Below are 17,337 nucleotides of genomic sequence, written 5' to 3' on the forward strand. Positions count from 1 at the left end.
TGCAGGAATTATTTTAAGTGGTGAGCAACCCCCTCCCTTTTGTGTAAACTAGAATGCCACCTATGCGCATTGATTCAATTAGGGTCACTGGGTATGCATAGATGTCAGCTGTTCGTGTAATCCTCCTTAGTCACGCACATCTACATTCTCTGAACATGAAAATGCACTTCCTGTTTCAGGGTTAGGCAGAGCACGCCTGGAGCCTTTGTGACAGAAGTGTGTGGTTGGTATTGAATCTACCACTGGAGAGGTCTATATTTGATTGGGTTTGGCTTTTAACAAAGTCAGTGTCTTTCATAAAACTGGTTTCTCTGGCCCCCAAGTGGCTGTTCCAGCCCCTGTCTGTGTCAGGCAGGACTCATTCCCTGTGAGCCATTAGCTGGGGCAAACGGCCCACCTCCCATGTACCATGTTATTCAACCACAGAGAGATTACTGGGAAGAAGTGCCCACCACATCAGCAGTGGCTCCCGATTCCTGCTTCCTTCCGCCCATTTGCTGCCTACTCTCACTCAAGGAAGCAAAGAACAGAGTGGTTCAGCTTTTCAATTTCTTTGTTTATTCAATTCCTAAGAACCAGCAGTTACTGATACCTCGTTCCAAGAAGTACTTTTTACCAAACTGAGCTGCTTTGCAAGATTGAGGTCAAAGGAAGCAGGAAGCAGTTCTTTAAAGATACACAGCCTGCTCCTTCTGTGACTCCTTCCTAGACGGAATCAGGTGAGGAAAGTCTCTCACCTCATGCCCAAGGACATGGGCATCCTGACAAATCGCCCACCCCAGTGGGACCAAACAAATAATTAGAGCAGGGGCTTGGAGGATAAAGGAGAAAGCTGCATGCTCACATTACTTACATATTTCTATGTAAATTGCAGGAGTCCAGCAAACTGTCTGATAAAATAATTGGTTCTCTCCCTTCCATAGCACAGCACTGTGACTGTTTGCCAGAAAATACATCCCTCATATAAACTGGCAAGCCTCTCTAATCTATGTGGAGTCATGTGACTGAGTTCTGGTCAGATAAATGTGAAGATAATTTTTCTTAGACTCATAAACCTACCAGAGTTCATCCATGCCCTTCTAGACTTGTGACTGGCAGGAATGGACGCAGCCCCCAGGGCAACTTGGAAACCACACGTGGAAGATGGCTTTGCTTAGAACATCTTGGATCCCTGAGTGACCACATGGAGGAGGGCACTCCATTGCTCAGTTCTCCTCATAGCACTATTTCATGAATGAGAACAAACCATTTATCATGTGCAGCCATTTAAATTTATGTGTATAGCAGCTAGTATTATCATGATTAATACAAAATTTAGTCCCTTGTACAGGGGTCCTCTGGTTAAAAATAAACTCTAAAATATATAGCGCTTTAGAGAAAGTAAAAAAAATCTACAGGTGAGGCTGAAAAGATGATGACTTGTATTATATAGTAGCAAATTATTTAATAAAATTGTTGTCCTTAATTACTTGGTAAGCAAAGTGTTCATTTAGCCTGTGATCCTAGAAGAAGGGGTTGGCACAAAATTCATGCCTATTGACTCTTCCTGGCTTTGGTTAGCAAGTCAATACAGGAAAGAAGTAAGTTCAGTCAGGAACTGACTGGTTCAAAAGAACAGAAATGAAAAGGAATTGAATGAATCTGGAAATATGAAGCCCTGGATTTTGAACCCCCCAAATTACATGATAACATACAAAAAGGACTTGCAGCAACAAAAGGCCATGAAGACATCTAATTAAACAGTATTCTAGTTTAGATCTAGAAATGTTCCTCAAAGGCTCATGTGTGGAAGGCTTAGTCCCCAGTGCATCAGGCAGTGTTAGGGAGTGGGATCTTTGGGAAGATGATTGGATCAAGAGCTCTAACCTCATCACCATTGATTGATTCATAATTTGATAGAATTACTGGGTTGTGGAAGCTGTAGGAGGTAGCATCTAGTAGGTCACTGGAAGCAGAAAGGTGTGCTCTGGAAGGCTATATCTTGTCCTTGTTCTCTCTGTCCCTCTCCTTCTGCCCGTCTCTCTCTCCTCCCTGGTTGTCATGAGGAGGACAGCTTTCCTTGGCCTTGTGCTTCCACCATGATGCTTCTACCTTGAAATCAGCTGGCCACAGGGTAAAGGGGATCAGGACAGCTGGGGAATTGCAGTTTTAAACATGGCGAGGTCTGGGTGTAGCTCAGTGGTAAGTGCTTGTCTAGCATGCCCAAGGCCCTGGATTTGATCCTCGATCCCTGATCTCTCTCTCTCTCTCTCTCTCTCTCTCTCTCTCTCACACACACACACACACACACACACACACACACACACACGAAGAGTAAACAAAGTGGGGTAAGGTATGCATCGTTGAGGATATGATATTTGAACGAAGACTTGAAGGAGGAGAATTACAGACAGACTGAACTCCACAAAACATCCCTAAGGGGGATGATGGCTTGGAGAGAGGAGGTCAGAGAGTAGCCTAGGAAGAGGGTGCAACACTCTTGCTCTGTGAGATGAGGAGCCTGGGCAGGGTTTCCAGCCCAGGAGTGACATCATCTAACATATGCTCTCAGAGGACAATTGACTCCTGAGCTGCCCAGAGGCTGTTGGGAAGACAAATTAAGAGCTACTGTAGTTATTTAGGTGGTAGATAATGATGGATTAGCCCAGAGTGTTTACAGTAAGGAAGTGAGAAGTCATCAGATTTGGGGGAGAATATATACATATATTCTCTGTGGAGAAAAATGCTGTCTTATTTGAGGTGTCCTTGAAGCTGACCCTGGAATCTCCCTGGTTGGATCTTATTTGATGGAGGACTATTTCTGGAGGAAGTATGGTATGTGATACTAGGGATTGGACCTGGAGTTGTGACCTTGGGACCTTGTAACCACTGGTGACCTTGACATGTACAAAACCTGGCTAGTGTAGGTTTTAAGAGGGATGAAATTAGAGGGGCTTCAGGGCAAAGGGTGACAAAGAAATAAGGAGGTTGCTGGAGTGGGGAGTAGAATCTAAAGAATCTGGATGTGGGGGTGGCCCAGTGGTACAGTGAGCTACATACCCCAGCATCCCCCTACCCCAGCTTTCTAAAAAATTTTAAGACAGATTCTCACTAAATTGCAGAGGCTGGGCTTGAACTTGTGATCCTCCTGTCTCAGCCTCCCACGTTGTTGGGGTTATAAGTGTGCACCAGTGCAACCAGCCAGGAAATATATTTTGACACTAAGGCTACAGGAAATCTTGAAGGATGGATCTGGGATACAATTAAAAAAAGAGAGAGAGACATTTGAGCCAGACTTGGTGGTAGCACATGCCTATAATCCCAGATACTAAGAGGCTACAAATTCCAGGCCAGCCTTGGCACTTTAGCTAGACCTTTTCTCAAAAAGTTTTTTTAAAAAGGGGGTTGGGGTGGGCTGGGTTGGGGATGTAGCTCAGTGTTAGAGCAACCCTCAGTTCAATCCCCCGTACTGGTTCAGGGAGTGGGGCGGGCGGGGTGGGAGGAGTGGAGAGAGAGAGGCATTTAAGAATTTGAAATGATATATAAGATTTTGGCTTGAGCATTAGGAAAGTTTTAGGTACCAAGAAGAAAGAAAGATTGGATGGAGCAGGTTTAAGGAGGAAATGTGCCAGGGAGTTGTGCCAGGAACATGATGAGTTTGAGGTGTCTATTAGAATCCAAGTAGGGAGTTGGGTTTATGAGTCAGGAGCTTAGGAGGATCTAGACTGGATGAGGTGTTGTTTGAAGCTATGACTGGATAAGGTCAAAGAGATGAATGTAGGTAGGGAAAAGAAAAGAGCTAACATTAAAAGGTTTGGAAGATGGGCTGGGGTTGTGGCTCAGAGGAAAAGCTCTCTCCTAGCATGCACTGGATTTGATCCCCAGAACCACATAAAAACCAAATAAAGTTATTGTGTCCACCTACAACTAAAGAATAAATGTTTAAGAAAAAAAAAAAGGTTTGGAAGAATAGGAGGATGCAGCAAAGAAGACTGGGAAGGAAGAAGCAATGAAGCAGGAGGAAAGTCAAGAGAGGGACAGCTTTGGAAGCCCGGTGAAGGACCAGTACAAGGAGGAGGGAATGGTCTACTGTGTCAAATGCTGCTGATGGGGCCCATGAGATGAGGACAAAAGTGACTATGGAGATTAGCAACACAGAGGCCACTGGTGACCTTGACATGTACAAAACCTGGCTAGGGTAGGTTTTAAGAGGAATGAAATTAGAGGGGGCTTCACTGCAAAGGGTGACAAAGAAATGAGGTGATCACTGGAGTGGGGAGTCGAGTCTAAAGAATCTGGATGTGGGGGGTGGCCCAGTGGTACAGCACTTGCCTGGCATGCACCTTGGGTTTGATTTCCAGCACCCTCAAAATAAATAAATAGTGACTAAAAGAATATTTTTGTTTTGTGCCCTTTTTGGATGAGACAAATAACATAATTTTATGATCATCATAAAAACCCAATTTAATGATTTAAAAAGTCAATTATGTAGTAAGAAATAGAAATAAAATATAAAGAGTTTTAAAAATGAGATTTACTACTGGGTGTGGTGGTGCATGCCTGTAATCCCAGCAGCTCAGGAGGCTGAGACAGGAGGATCAAGAGTTCAAAGCCAGCCTCAGCAATGGTGAGATGCTAAGCAGCTCAGTGAGACCCTGTCTCTAAATAAAATTCAAAATAGGGCTGGGGATGTGGCTCAGTGGTCAAGTGCCCCTGAGTTCAATCCCTAATACCCACCCACCCCCCAAATGAGATTTACTATATATACATTTCTAAAACTTGCAAAATATATAATAAATATGTTCTTAGTCAATAATGTAGCAATACATTTTTATTTTTAATGGCTGCAGAATATTCTGTTTTTTTTTTTAGTGTACCATATTTGCTTAACCAATCCCTTATCTTGATCCCTTGAATGCTTTCTTCTTTAATTTTTAGTTTTTTTGTTTTTATAAATAATGATGCAATGGACATCCTTATACATATAAATCAGCTCAATTTCCTGATAGGTGACCCAGTACTTTCACTTTTAGTTGAAAATACTTAAACAACTTTAGTGCATATATAGACCAAAAATAGACTAAATCTCTATTTAGATGTAGCCAAAGTCATCTTGTCCTACTCTGACCACAGCTGTTTCTCTGTTACACATATCACCATTGCATGCTGTTACATTTATTTGTACAATTATCTGATCAACATCTGTCTCTCTGACTGCAAACTTGCTTAGCTTTCCTCACTGTGTCCTCAGCTTGTAGCCAACAAATAGCCTGTCATGTAGTAGGTGTTCGGGAAATCACTGTTGATGAGAGAATGAATGGAGTTAAAGCTTAATTCAAGAATAGGGTAGATGCTTATAATCCTAGTAACTTGAAAGGTTGAGGAAGGAGGATCACAAGTTCAAAGCCATCCTGTCTCAAAACAATAAAAAATAAAAGAGGGGAATATAGTACAGTGGTAAAGTGCCCCTGGGTTCAATCCCTAGTAACACACACACACACACACACACACACACACACACACACACACTAAAAGAATAGGGTAGATCACACTAGATAATCGGATAACTCCAAAAGTTGACTAATTGACTAATAATGCCTAAAGTGTGTCACTTTAACTAAGTCCACATTCTTGTGTGGTTTGGTGAATGGGATAACTATGGCTTCTTCTAATGTCACTTTGGAAAGAACCCTCAGGCTGCATCCACATTTGGGTGGCAGGGTGCAGGAGCCAGGCCATCCTTCAGCCTGAGGCCCCAGGGTGCAGTGTTGAGTGCTGCAGTCCAGCGGCCAGCAGGTGGCGACAAACCGTTATTAAAGTGGCGGCAGAGCATCTGTGCCCTCTGGAATGAGGAGGGTCTTTGAGCAGAGGATAGGAAACCACTTGCTGTGCCCTAGGCCCGGTCTCCTGGAAATCTCGAGAGCCAGCTCGCGCCACGGGATCTTTTCTGCAGGGAGGCGACTCGGGTGCATTCCCAGGGACTCTGGAGGCCTTCCCTTGCCTAACATGCGCTAGGCCCTGGTTTCATGCCCAGCGCTGGGGGCTGGAGAGCGAGAGTGTGTTTGGCGGGGATGTAGGCGGGGTCGGCTCTCAGCCCCAGAGCCCAGCCCTTCTCCTCCCGGCTACAGCTTACAGTTCCGAGGAATCCATACTGATCAGCTCCAGGGCCAGGTGTAGTTCACTTGAAAATGCAAACTTCAGTCTGGAGACTCCATCCAGTTCACGCCAAGTGACCTGCCTCTGTCTGAAATGCTCAGGTTCTTTTTTATTCGAGTTCCCCCACCCCGCACCCCACCCCAAACAAGGTCCGTGCCATGCTGTCCAGGCCCAGAGTTCCGTGGTAATTTTTGAATCTGTCATCATCGGATCACCGGGCGCCTTCCTATTACGTAAAAACCCGGCTCCGCCCACTCACCGGGGGTCCCCCCCCCAACAGGGTGCTGTGTTTTGTGCAGACAAGGATGGTCTCTCTACCGACCGTTCCCTGTCCTTCCTAGAAGGGTACTGAGCCCAGGGGAGGAAATCACCGTTTGTGGAGAATCCTGTTGTCTCCCACTTCAGTCTCAGCAATCCAGCAAGGCAGATGTCATGGGTGTACAAGCTCCATTAGGTTCTAAGGAGCAGAGCTGACCAGGGTGGAAATCTGCTATTTCTGATTCTAAACATAGTGCTGTGTCCGCTACACTCTTGGTTCAAATTGTGCTCCAAGTAGCCCCTTCACTGGGGTCCATAAGCGCTGGGAAGGAGGAGGGAAGGTGGAAGAGGGTGAGGAGGCCCAAATGGTGGTGCTTCTTGCTTCCTATACAACAGCTATGCTTTGATTTTGGAAATACGTATGCACATTAGGATATATATATATACACACATACATACATATATATACATATATACATACATATATACATATATATACATACATACATATATACATACATATATAAACATCTATGTATGTGTGTGTGTGTTAATTTTCACTTTCCTGTCAATTTTTATTTTAGAAGGCTAAAACAAGTGAGATAACATCTCTCATGGTCTCTGGTGCATATTCTGCCCCCAGGTGAGTGGTGGGTGGTAGCTGTGTTCCTTGTGGCTATAAGACAACACAAAGTGGGATCTGAAGGTAGGCCTTGGCCACTGACACTCCTGATCTAACCCCTCAATTAATGCAAGAAATGCTTTGATAGCAAATTTCTTTTATGGCTGCCTCTTCATATTCTCTGGGGCAGACATAAACCAAGAAAAATAAGTTTGATATAAAATCAAACGTGTCCTACGCCCTCCAGCTGCCATTAACCCCCAGTATATTTTGAACTTTTCTTTGTGATGCAGAGTCTGAGTAACTGCAGACTGAAGGAAAACTGAAGAAGCTGGGGAGGCCTGAGGAGGCCAATTTGGATGATAAATGAAGAAGCCAGGCTGAGGGAAAGGGGGACCCAGAGAGAAAAGCCCCAGGCTGGAGGGGCTTTGGGAAAATAGAGGAGAATTGGTCAGAGGATCTGAGAGTGAGAGAGAAGTCCAAATGTTCTTTCTAAAGAAGCTTTGTTAGATATTTAAAATATACTCCTACCTTTGGCATTTTTTCAAGAGACAGAAAAGATTTGTATTCAATTCTATTTTTCTTCAGGACTGCATCAGTGCCAAGACTGGACCACGGAGGATCCTGGATTTGAGTCAGTTACATAAGTAAACTTCAGTCTTTGCTGTGATCTGGAGGAGTCCAAGCCATGAATGTTTTTCAACTTCCATTCTGTCAGCTGCCTGAGTTTCTATTCTGAGAGGTGCTAACTGTTAAACATTGTTATTCACTTGTGTTCCCTGAATAACTTTTAATTAGTTTTAATTTGGACTAAAAATGTTCTACTGTTGACACTATGACAGGAATTATCAAAAATAAAATTAATGAAGAATTCACTTTGGAAAAAAACTTACACTAAACTACAGTATTTTATAATATTTATTTCAGCGGACACAGATCCTTTGAAAAATTTAATTTTGTTTTTTAAAGACTTTTCTCAAAGCAATCATTGCATTGGTAAAGAGGTCATTTAAACATTTTTTCACCCTTTATGCATTTTTCACAGTGGGATTTTCCTATTCACTTCCAGTGGAATTGATGGCTCTGGTGCAGGAAGCACAATCAAATCGGTGACTATACTTAGCGGGATGATTACTATGTTCATTTTACATTAGAAAATGATGAGCAATGTCCTTTCACCTAAAATACTGCCAAAGATAAAAGTTTGTCGGGCTCTTGGAATATCATAAAACAAACAATACAAGAAATTGAAAAATACTGTTGGAATTTTTAATGGAATCTCCTGTCTCTCTTCCTGTCCTTTAAGATAATAGTGCTAGTAGTCCATTAGCTATCAGAGTATGTTTCTAAGAAAGATTTGCACATCCCTTTAGGTAAAAAAATGGCCAAATATCAAAGAGCTAGTAATCTAGGGAATAGCCCAAGGCATGATTTCCTTTGAGTAAAAATTGGGCAAAAATCAAAGAGGATTCATTAAGAGTTTCTGAATACTGTGTGCAGTGGTGCTCATGCTATAATCCCAGCTACTCGGTAGCCTGAGGCAGGAGGATTGCAAGGCAAAGGCCAGCCTGGGCAATTTAGGCAGACCCTATCTCAAAACATAATAAAATTAAAAAGGACTTGGAGTGTAACTCAGTGGTAGAGTACTTGCCTAACATTTGTGAGGCTGTGGGTTCAATCCCTAGTATGTGGGGGAGTGTTGATAGACAGTGAAATGTGCTTGTGAGGTCTCTGCACTTGATGGTGATCAAACATGTTCTCATTTAGTCCCCAAACCTGCAGAATAATAAATGCATGAGCAACTTTCTTTAGAGAAAGCCTGCAATATGCAAGATAAATTTGACAAGTGCAGCAATCAACTGTGAGATTGTTTACAATCTCATTTTCATGTTTCTTAAATCCGATGTAATTTGGATTTGCGGCTGCTTAGCTAATTATGGATGAAGAGGAAGGGCCTTGTATGGGACCATACAACTGATGAAATTTATTTCATATTCTGCAGGTCAGTGGAAAAGAGTGTTGATGGGCTTAAATATTTATGGCATTGCACCATCTTTTTTTCTTGTAGAAGCCTTATAACAAATTAGAACACAGTGGCAGCTCCATAATTATCTATCTAGACTTTTCAAGACTGGCTAGCCAAGACTGAATTTTATTTGAGCACTATTTCATTTTTTATGTTAATTTTAAGTATGCTAACCTTGTAAGCCTAGTATATGGCCATGATCAGTAACTATTTAAATTGTCAACCTTTATGAGTCCCTTCTGTGCTCTCCGACTCAATGCCTTAGAAACACTAGCTTAGTTTTTTTTTTCCCCACAGTTGGGGGTGGGGGAACTTGGCAGGTGGTGTGGGGGTGGGGTGTCTGGAGCCCCTGGATACATGTGGTGCATCTGCTTGGACCTTTGATCATAGTAAAGACTTGGGGGAAAATTAGTCAATTTAACCATTTATTTAATGTGCTGCCAATTCTTTATTTTTCTGTGAAGTAAACAAAATTATGCATTATCTATGTTATGACTAAAATCCAAATGTTGATTAATACTTACAACGATAGAATAACAACTTGTAAACTAAGAAGTATGTCTGCTTAGCTGTCAGATTTCTAATCAGAAACCTACTGGTGACACAGAGAAAAAAATGTAATGACACTCTTCAGGCAAGGTGACCTGTAACCTGCTCTCATCTATTCTCAACATCTTCTGTCATTGACCAGGAACTCTAAGGACTGTTGGAAGAAAGGAAAGGAAGTCTCTGATCCAAGGAAATGGGACCCATCCTGACAAATGAGATCCCCAGAAACATGGAGTGAGCTGAGTGTAGGCAGAGCCATTGAGGAAGTGTTTCCAACCTCAGCTAAGCCTGCACTAGGCAGGAGTGCCCCATGGCATAAGAATGTCCTCTTAAGACCTGTCCCCCCCATTACTCTGCAGAGCTGACATGGAACTGCCCAATTCCTGGTGCTTGTGTCCCTACCTTTGACAAGGATCAACATTTACCATCCACCTCTGTCCTCCTCAACTTGCCCACATTGGTACACAGCCCTGTTCAGATCCAGTCTTTGCTCTGAGACACAGTGCCCACCCTTGACCCTGGTCCAGGCTTCCAGTTCCTGTCTTTATGTGGTCTACCACCAGGGCTACAGACTGGTTTCAACAGATGAGCAAAATAAAGCCTGGTTTTTCTGAGAAAATACATACAAATGCAATATCCACATGAATGTTTAAAGCACAAGACCTCAAAGAAGATGGGTGATGTTTGTGGCCTGCAATCTTTGGGGTCTTTGGAGGGGGGATGTGTTCCTCTTTCCTCTGCTATTAGAGTGCCACCTGCAGGCATGTTTGAAAAGTGAAACTCCAAGAACCTCTGCAAGGGAAAGGATTTAGCCCACACAGATATCCTGCAAAATTGGAGGCCTTGCTCTTCAGAGGGTTCATGTCTTGCTGGAATTCCATACAGTTGTAGATATCTGGTCTTCTAACTGAACTCAATGCAATGCCTTATCCACTCCCCCCCAATCTGTGCTAAATGTCCAAGGAATAATGGTTGCACCAATTTTGTGCAGGGCTTTTCTGTTTTTCTGTGAAATTGCTTTCAGAAGTATTCAATGTTGTTTCAGTGAAATTTAAATTTATATTGCTTACTTTTCATTTCAAGAAAGATAACAGCAGCTTTGGTTTGGGAACCCTGAGCTCAGAAAGCACACAGCAGGATTCCAGGGGACTCTTCAGTTTCAGCCAAGGACTCCAAATAGCATACATGGCCTCAGATCCTTCTTCTTCCCTGCCCTCCCTCTTTCTTAGAAACACATGGAGTCCAGGCAGACATGAGCAACTGATCTGAGTTGGAGACTGTCTCTGGACTCAGGGGACTGAGGATGACCTGCCTCCCATGTCCTGGATGAACAACTGTTATCTCATTATAAGACCCATTTCTCTTTCCCCGTCCCACCTGCTTTCAGGAGACAGTTGTTTGGGAAGAAACATACCACAAGCTCACTAATTTGAGATTTGGTGTGATAATGTTTGGTTCCAGGCAGGCTGGTTCCAGGCCTAATGTAATTCATTCTGGATTAAGCTTGAAGTGCCTGTTCCTACTCAGAGTGCCCTTAAAGCTCTGTCTCTTTTGTAATTAACCAGAGACTGGCCTTTGGCTTATGTTTCCTAGAGAAAAATATTGGCAAATTTGGAGGATTGCACTTCTGAAGGGTCACTGGCATGTGGGTTAAGGGGGATCTTGTTATTCATTAGAACAGTTACCCAAGGACACTTTCCCAGTGCCCAGCTCTGTGTACAACCCCACCAGTTGTACCATGTCTGTGTATCCCTTTTTGACCTACACCAGAGCTCTCTCTTGGCTTGTATGTATGAAGATTGATAGTTACATATGGAAATTCCTCCTTGGAAATGGAGACAGATCATCTGCCCCCTTCCATATGTAATAGGAAGGGCAAAGAAAGAGGCAGATCAACTAAGCTAAGAAAGTGAGAACAAGGGCCTGTTTATTCAAAGGGAACACTGGGAAGTGGGTTTTGGAAATGAGAGAGATTGTTGCCACTCACAAGGGCACTTCCTGGGAGTCCATGTGGGCTGAGTCATAGCATGAGCCCTGGTATTGGGAGAGGATGTGACACCATTAAGATGAAAGACTAAAGGACAAACCTGGCTGTTGACAAGGAGTGGGGGCCTGGGGAGGGAAAATGCTGTAGGGACAGACGAGGTAGGGCACCGGAGATGGCAGGAAACAGTTTTATTTGGCTGCAGCCATGTTCAGAGGGACAGCTTTTGCTATAATTAACAATGCCCTGAACCCTGAGTTCACAGGTAGCTTCAGAATTTTATACCCAGCATGTAAGGGGAGGGGCTCAGAAGCTTACAATCTGCAGAAATTCACATAAAAGCATGTTTTTCTTTCACTGTTCTGGGCAAGTTAACCCTTCAAGGACAACACCTGAGAAGGGGAGAGCTTCTTCTCCCCTTTCTTTCCTCCCCCTGCCAGCTGTTACCATGGAGCTCAATTGGTGACTTCTCTTATCTTAGAAATGTAGACATCTCTGTGCAGCCCAGCTCAAGGCCAGAGGCCTTGTTTACACATTTCTACAAACTACTTTACTGGATAAATGTTTGTGAAAAACTAGTAAGGGGGTGTCCGGCAACTGGAGTGCCGATTTCTTCCAGGTTAGCAGCCAAGTAAAATAGGGTAACATGAAAATAGGAAGTTAATCTACATTGAACTCTTTTGTAGAGGCTCTTTGCTGACAGTTCTAAAATCAGCCATGGTGAAGATTTCTGGAGAAGCCGAGTTAAGATTTTTTGTGGAAGAGGGGGTGCCACTACAACAACAAACTGGAATTAGGGAGAAAATTCAGTAAGGCAGGCAATGCTGGGCCCTATAAAGACCTATGAGTACCTCCATATGTAGTATTCTGAATTTTCTCACACTTTAAGTAATTCTTCCCCCTGGATCAGAATGGAATAAGTGCAGACTCTTTTCTCTCCCTGCCACCTCTAAGGAGATGACACAAAGACACCCGATTTGGGGGCATCAATTCTGACATGTTTGATTTTTTTTAAAAAAAGCAATATCCTTACCCAAATGTTCTGCTTGTTGTGGTCATGCTCTGCATTTATGCTCTCTGAATTTGCCTTTTCAAAGCCAGACTCATCTCTGAAAATCCACGCTGGCAGAAGATCAAGGGTGGGCTTTGCACTCTAGCTGTGATGAAATTCCCCTGTGAAGCTTTCCCAGCATCAGCCAGGAAATAACCAGAATTAGCAATCTGGCTCTGAAAATCACAGCTAATGTCCCTACACAAACTGTGCACCTTCTCCGGCTACCTCCTTGTCCCCAGCCTACAGAATTCCTCTGGTCTGGTGCCGGTGGATAGTACCGGGCACCACACAGCCCTGGCTCTTCCCTGTCATCCTTCTCTACCATCTGCTTTGCACAGCCTCTTGGAGCTCTCTCTGCATCCCCGGAGCCACAGCCCTGCCCCTTGCCCCAGTGGTGGGGCCGTGGTTTTGCTTGTTTTGACATTTTCGTCCCCAACACTACCAAAGATGAAAGGCAGTTAATGTGCAGTTCCAGTTCCCATGGCGGGAGTGGCCAGACCACAGTGCATCCCGTTTACAGGGAGGTCATGGGATCCTGAAGGCGAACAGCATTGGCTGACCTCAGGCCCAGGCGCTGGGCTGGCATGACACATACTGGGTGGTGCCTGCCCTGGATGGAATCCGTCTTCACCACGGACTGACCACAACCTGGCTTTCTCCCAATGCTTTCTGTGATTAAAGCCACCTCCTCGGATGGTTACTCCCACTGTGGCTCCCCATTGCCTAGAGGTCCCTGCCCCAGAGAGAGCCCACTTCCTCCCAGGCCACTCCCAGGTCCTGGTGGCTTGACCGTAGTTGAGTGATGAATAATGGAACTCTCCCTGCCTTCCCATTTTCTCTGTGTGCAGGAAATACCTCCAGGTCCTTGGGGCAGAGGTTGGGAAAACCCCATTATTCTAAAAAAGTGGCAAAAATTGACCCATCAAGACTCAAAGCAAAAAGGAGAGGAAAAAGAACCGAGCCTTCTCTGTTTCTCCTGAGTGACCGCCAGTAGCCCACCCCCAGTCACCCAGCTAGCTAGATGATTCTTCTATGAACACACCATCTTTTCCACAAGACAGAACCAAGTATCACTTCCGCCCACCCTCAGGATGTTAAGACATTTGAAGAATAATTTGTTCTGGACCAGAATAAAAAACCTCGCAGGAAGCATTCCATTTCTCTTCCTCCAGGTGTGTGCCATGTGGCTGGGTTATGGAGGCAGTGGGGCTGTAACTGGCTTTGTAAGTGGCCATTTCCTGGCTTCGGTGCAGTTAAACCAAGTGCTGGGTCATTAGACTGTAGGAATAGCATTTGTGCATTTCATTTCCTTGGGGATGATTTTTTTAAAGTGGCTCTAACGCACCTGATCACATTCAGATGTGCTCCCTGGGAAGCAGGCCATCTGAGAGCATAGGAAAGCCAGCGCAGGGGTGCCCGGATCAAGCTCAACGTCTTGTTCAACAGAAGCCACTAAAGACAGGTACTCAGGGATGATAATGTCCTTTTGTGCCTTTGTCTGGGGCAGCTCATTAAGGTAGAGATTGCCTCAGCATTGACAGGACAACCCCTTCCTGTGTGTTCCAGGAGAACATAATTGACTACAAAACCTTTTTTTGATGTCACCACTGCCAGATACAAACCCAATTAGCAGCAGAGTTAACTCAGATGCATCCTGGGAACATGGAAATACCACGTTCTACAGCTAATCAGACCTGTGGAAAGATGACACATCTGGATGTCATCAGGAAGGTGGATTCTGGGGACCGCAGGGGGCTGTGTGTTCTCAGGTCCCTCATGTTCTGCTGACTTCAGAGCCCCCCTGGGTGGATGAATTACAGGGACTTAGAGGATTAGAAATCAGAGACCAGCTTCTTTCTGCTCAAGATTTCTCATCTAGGAGCAGCACCGTTCCATTCTGAGGCCAGAGATATTCAAAATAAGTCACTCAGGTTTAAATTCCAATTGAGCCTCATGGTACCACCTCAGCTCCCTCCCACAGATCTAAGGAGTAAAAAAAAAAAACAAAAAAACAAAAAAAACACCACTTTCTTCTTGTTATGTGACTGCTCTCTGAGGAGTCTTATGTTCTGACCCTTGACAGCAGAAGCAAACAGTAATTTCATGGCACAGAGGAATGTTCTGGCCGGCCTACCCACGTCAGTTTAAATAATTAACATTGCCAGGCAGGCACTTAAAGGCTGGACAGAGAGAAAAATGCCAACACAAAAGGGCAAATGCAAAAGGAAATACTTGCCTGGTTTTTGACTTGTTATTACAAAGGGATTGTGGTGATTACCCATCATCCTGATGTGGATGGTAAGAGGCAGAGGGGCTGTAACTGGCTTTGTAAGTATCCATTTCCTGGGAAGGTGGGAAGGTGGGAAGAGGCAGTCCAGGCTCTGGAGACTTTACTTTTAGTAACAAAAGCCCCATTTAGAAATAACCTCCAACTAGACCACTTGGGCTTGAATCAAAGAAACTGAACAGGAGATTCAGTTGGGCTTCTCAGACATCAAACTTTAATGATTGGTGGCCTTCATGTATCAGATGTCTTCAACTGCCTATGTGATATGCCAGTCCTGGATCTTCTCACTTGGTTGATGGGGGAAACCCACTGATAGAGGTAGGGTGGTAGGACCCATTCAAAATTTGGATGATTTTTTTTTTTTTTAATAGTGTTGGGATCAAGCCCAGGGCCTTGTGGAAAGATGACACATCTGGATGTATCCCTTTAATTTGATGGGTGATGTGCTCAGTTAGTCTGGGTACAGTCAGCCTACTCTGGCCTTGTGCTGGCAGAAAGCATGTAGAAAGCAGGGTAGAAGTCTCTGGAAGCAGAGCCCAGAGGCCTGGGAAATATGTTGGAGCTTTCAGTTGTAAGCAGCAGCAACCAGGTTGGGCTGATTGAAGCAGAAAAGGAGCATGTTGAGTGGCTGGACAGGGCTCAGAGTCATAGGGAGGGCTGGAGGACAAGCTTGGGAAAACAGAGCCTGCAGGTTCTGCCACGGCCAGGCCCATGCCAAAACACACCAGAAACCCAGTCTTGTGAGGATTCCATAGTGCCTGCGGTGGACTGCTGGACTTCACGGCCTTTGGACAGTGATACTGCTACAGACACAGGGCCCCACCTGCACCCCTTCTGCCGCAGTGGTTCCTACCTCTGGCCCTGCCAAGACTGTGACTCCTCACTTAAGTCCAGGGTCCCTGAGTGGCCAAGCCCATCCACTTGCCTGTGCCCCAGAGTAAGGGGGATAAACACCCACTCAGCCTGAGTCCTGGTGCTGCTTCAACCACTTTCCAGAAGGAAACATCAGACAGCACTTTGGTCCCCAATGAAGACTTAACAAGGCCCACTGAGCTTTCCCTTCCTGCCCCTACGTCCTATGTCTTGGTTCCAAGCTTCATGGTTCTACTTGGTGGACATCTGTGCCCTTCATTCCTTTCTCCCCCTGGCTGTTGCCATCTCCATTGGGAGTGAGGACAGAATGAGGCAAAATCAGTGTACCATTGCTCTGGGGAGGAGGCGGGGAGCTGGTGGCTGACAGCAGTAGCCAACTAGTGGGCGTAACAAAGGTGAGAACTGTTAGAAAATGCCAAGCACCTGTCAAAGCTCTCATTCCCAACATGTGACACAAATCTAAGCCAGGTCTAAAGCTGCCGGGGAGCAGGAGGCTGCCCCTCAGATGCAGTTCGGAGCAGCAGGAGTCAGGCAGAGTTCCTCCCCCAGCAAGGTAGAAAGAAAACTGTGGGCTGAGAAACACCGGGAGATTTTTGAAAAATTCTAACAAGATTCTTTGTTTATCTTCTCCCTGGCTTCCGCAGCCGGTCTGCATGCAGTTGGGATAAATTCAGCCCAGGAGGAAAAGGCAGCATTTCCTCCCCCTCTCCTCCCATTTTAGGTGAGAGGAGGAGGTGGCATGGGGGCTAGAGAAAGATCTGGAGCGCTCACCAGCTGGTGCTGCGGCTGGGAGGAGCAGAGCTAGCTTGCTGTGCACCCCCAACATAGAGGGCCCAGAGCAGGAGTGCAGAGCACCCTCTTTCCTTGGTCCCCCTCACCCAGCTCCATGGAACTCAGGCATAGAGGGAGTAAGTAGCCCCATATATGTCAGGGGTCCCTGTGTCCTGCTTGCCCACAGCAGGATCCCTACAACCAGGCTTGGGACATACAACTCCCTGTGGGAGCCATGTTTTTAGAGTATAGCATTGCTTTCCAGGACTCTGTTGAAATGCAGTCCTACTGCCTGGGGATGGTAATATATAAATAACTCCAGCCCTTCACACAGAGTTGGCCATTAGGTTACTGAGGGATGGCTTGTGGGGCAGTTCTAAGGATGGAAGTCGGAGATATTTTGATGCCCATGCGGGGAATGGTAAGGACATGCAAAGGTGGGTGCCCTGAGTGTAGGGGTCATATAAGGGCTTGGGTAAGAAGGGGCACCAGGAAAGAAGGAATAAGGGCTTAGAGCCTGGGGATAATGAACAAGGCCTTGTCATTACCTAGACACAGCCTTGCCTCTCTGCAGCATGAGGAAGAAGGTGGACAGTTCAAACTCCAGCTTTCCAAAGCTTTTTAAAGGCCTTTCACCAAAGCATGGGTCTGGGTTGGTGCTCGAGAAAGTGGTATAAACACAGAGGCCAGCTCACCCAAAGGGGAGAGAAATAAATCATTGAGCTAACTCTTGGGCAGACTTAAGTAATTTTTTTATCCTTTCTTTTTTTTTTTTTTT

The sequence above is a fragment of the Urocitellus parryii genome, chromosome 1 (assembly GCF_045843805.1).
Source record: "Urocitellus parryii isolate mUroPar1 chromosome 1, mUroPar1.hap1, whole genome shotgun sequence".
Lineage (NCBI taxonomy): Eukaryota > Metazoa > Chordata > Mammalia > Rodentia > Sciuridae > Urocitellus > Urocitellus parryii.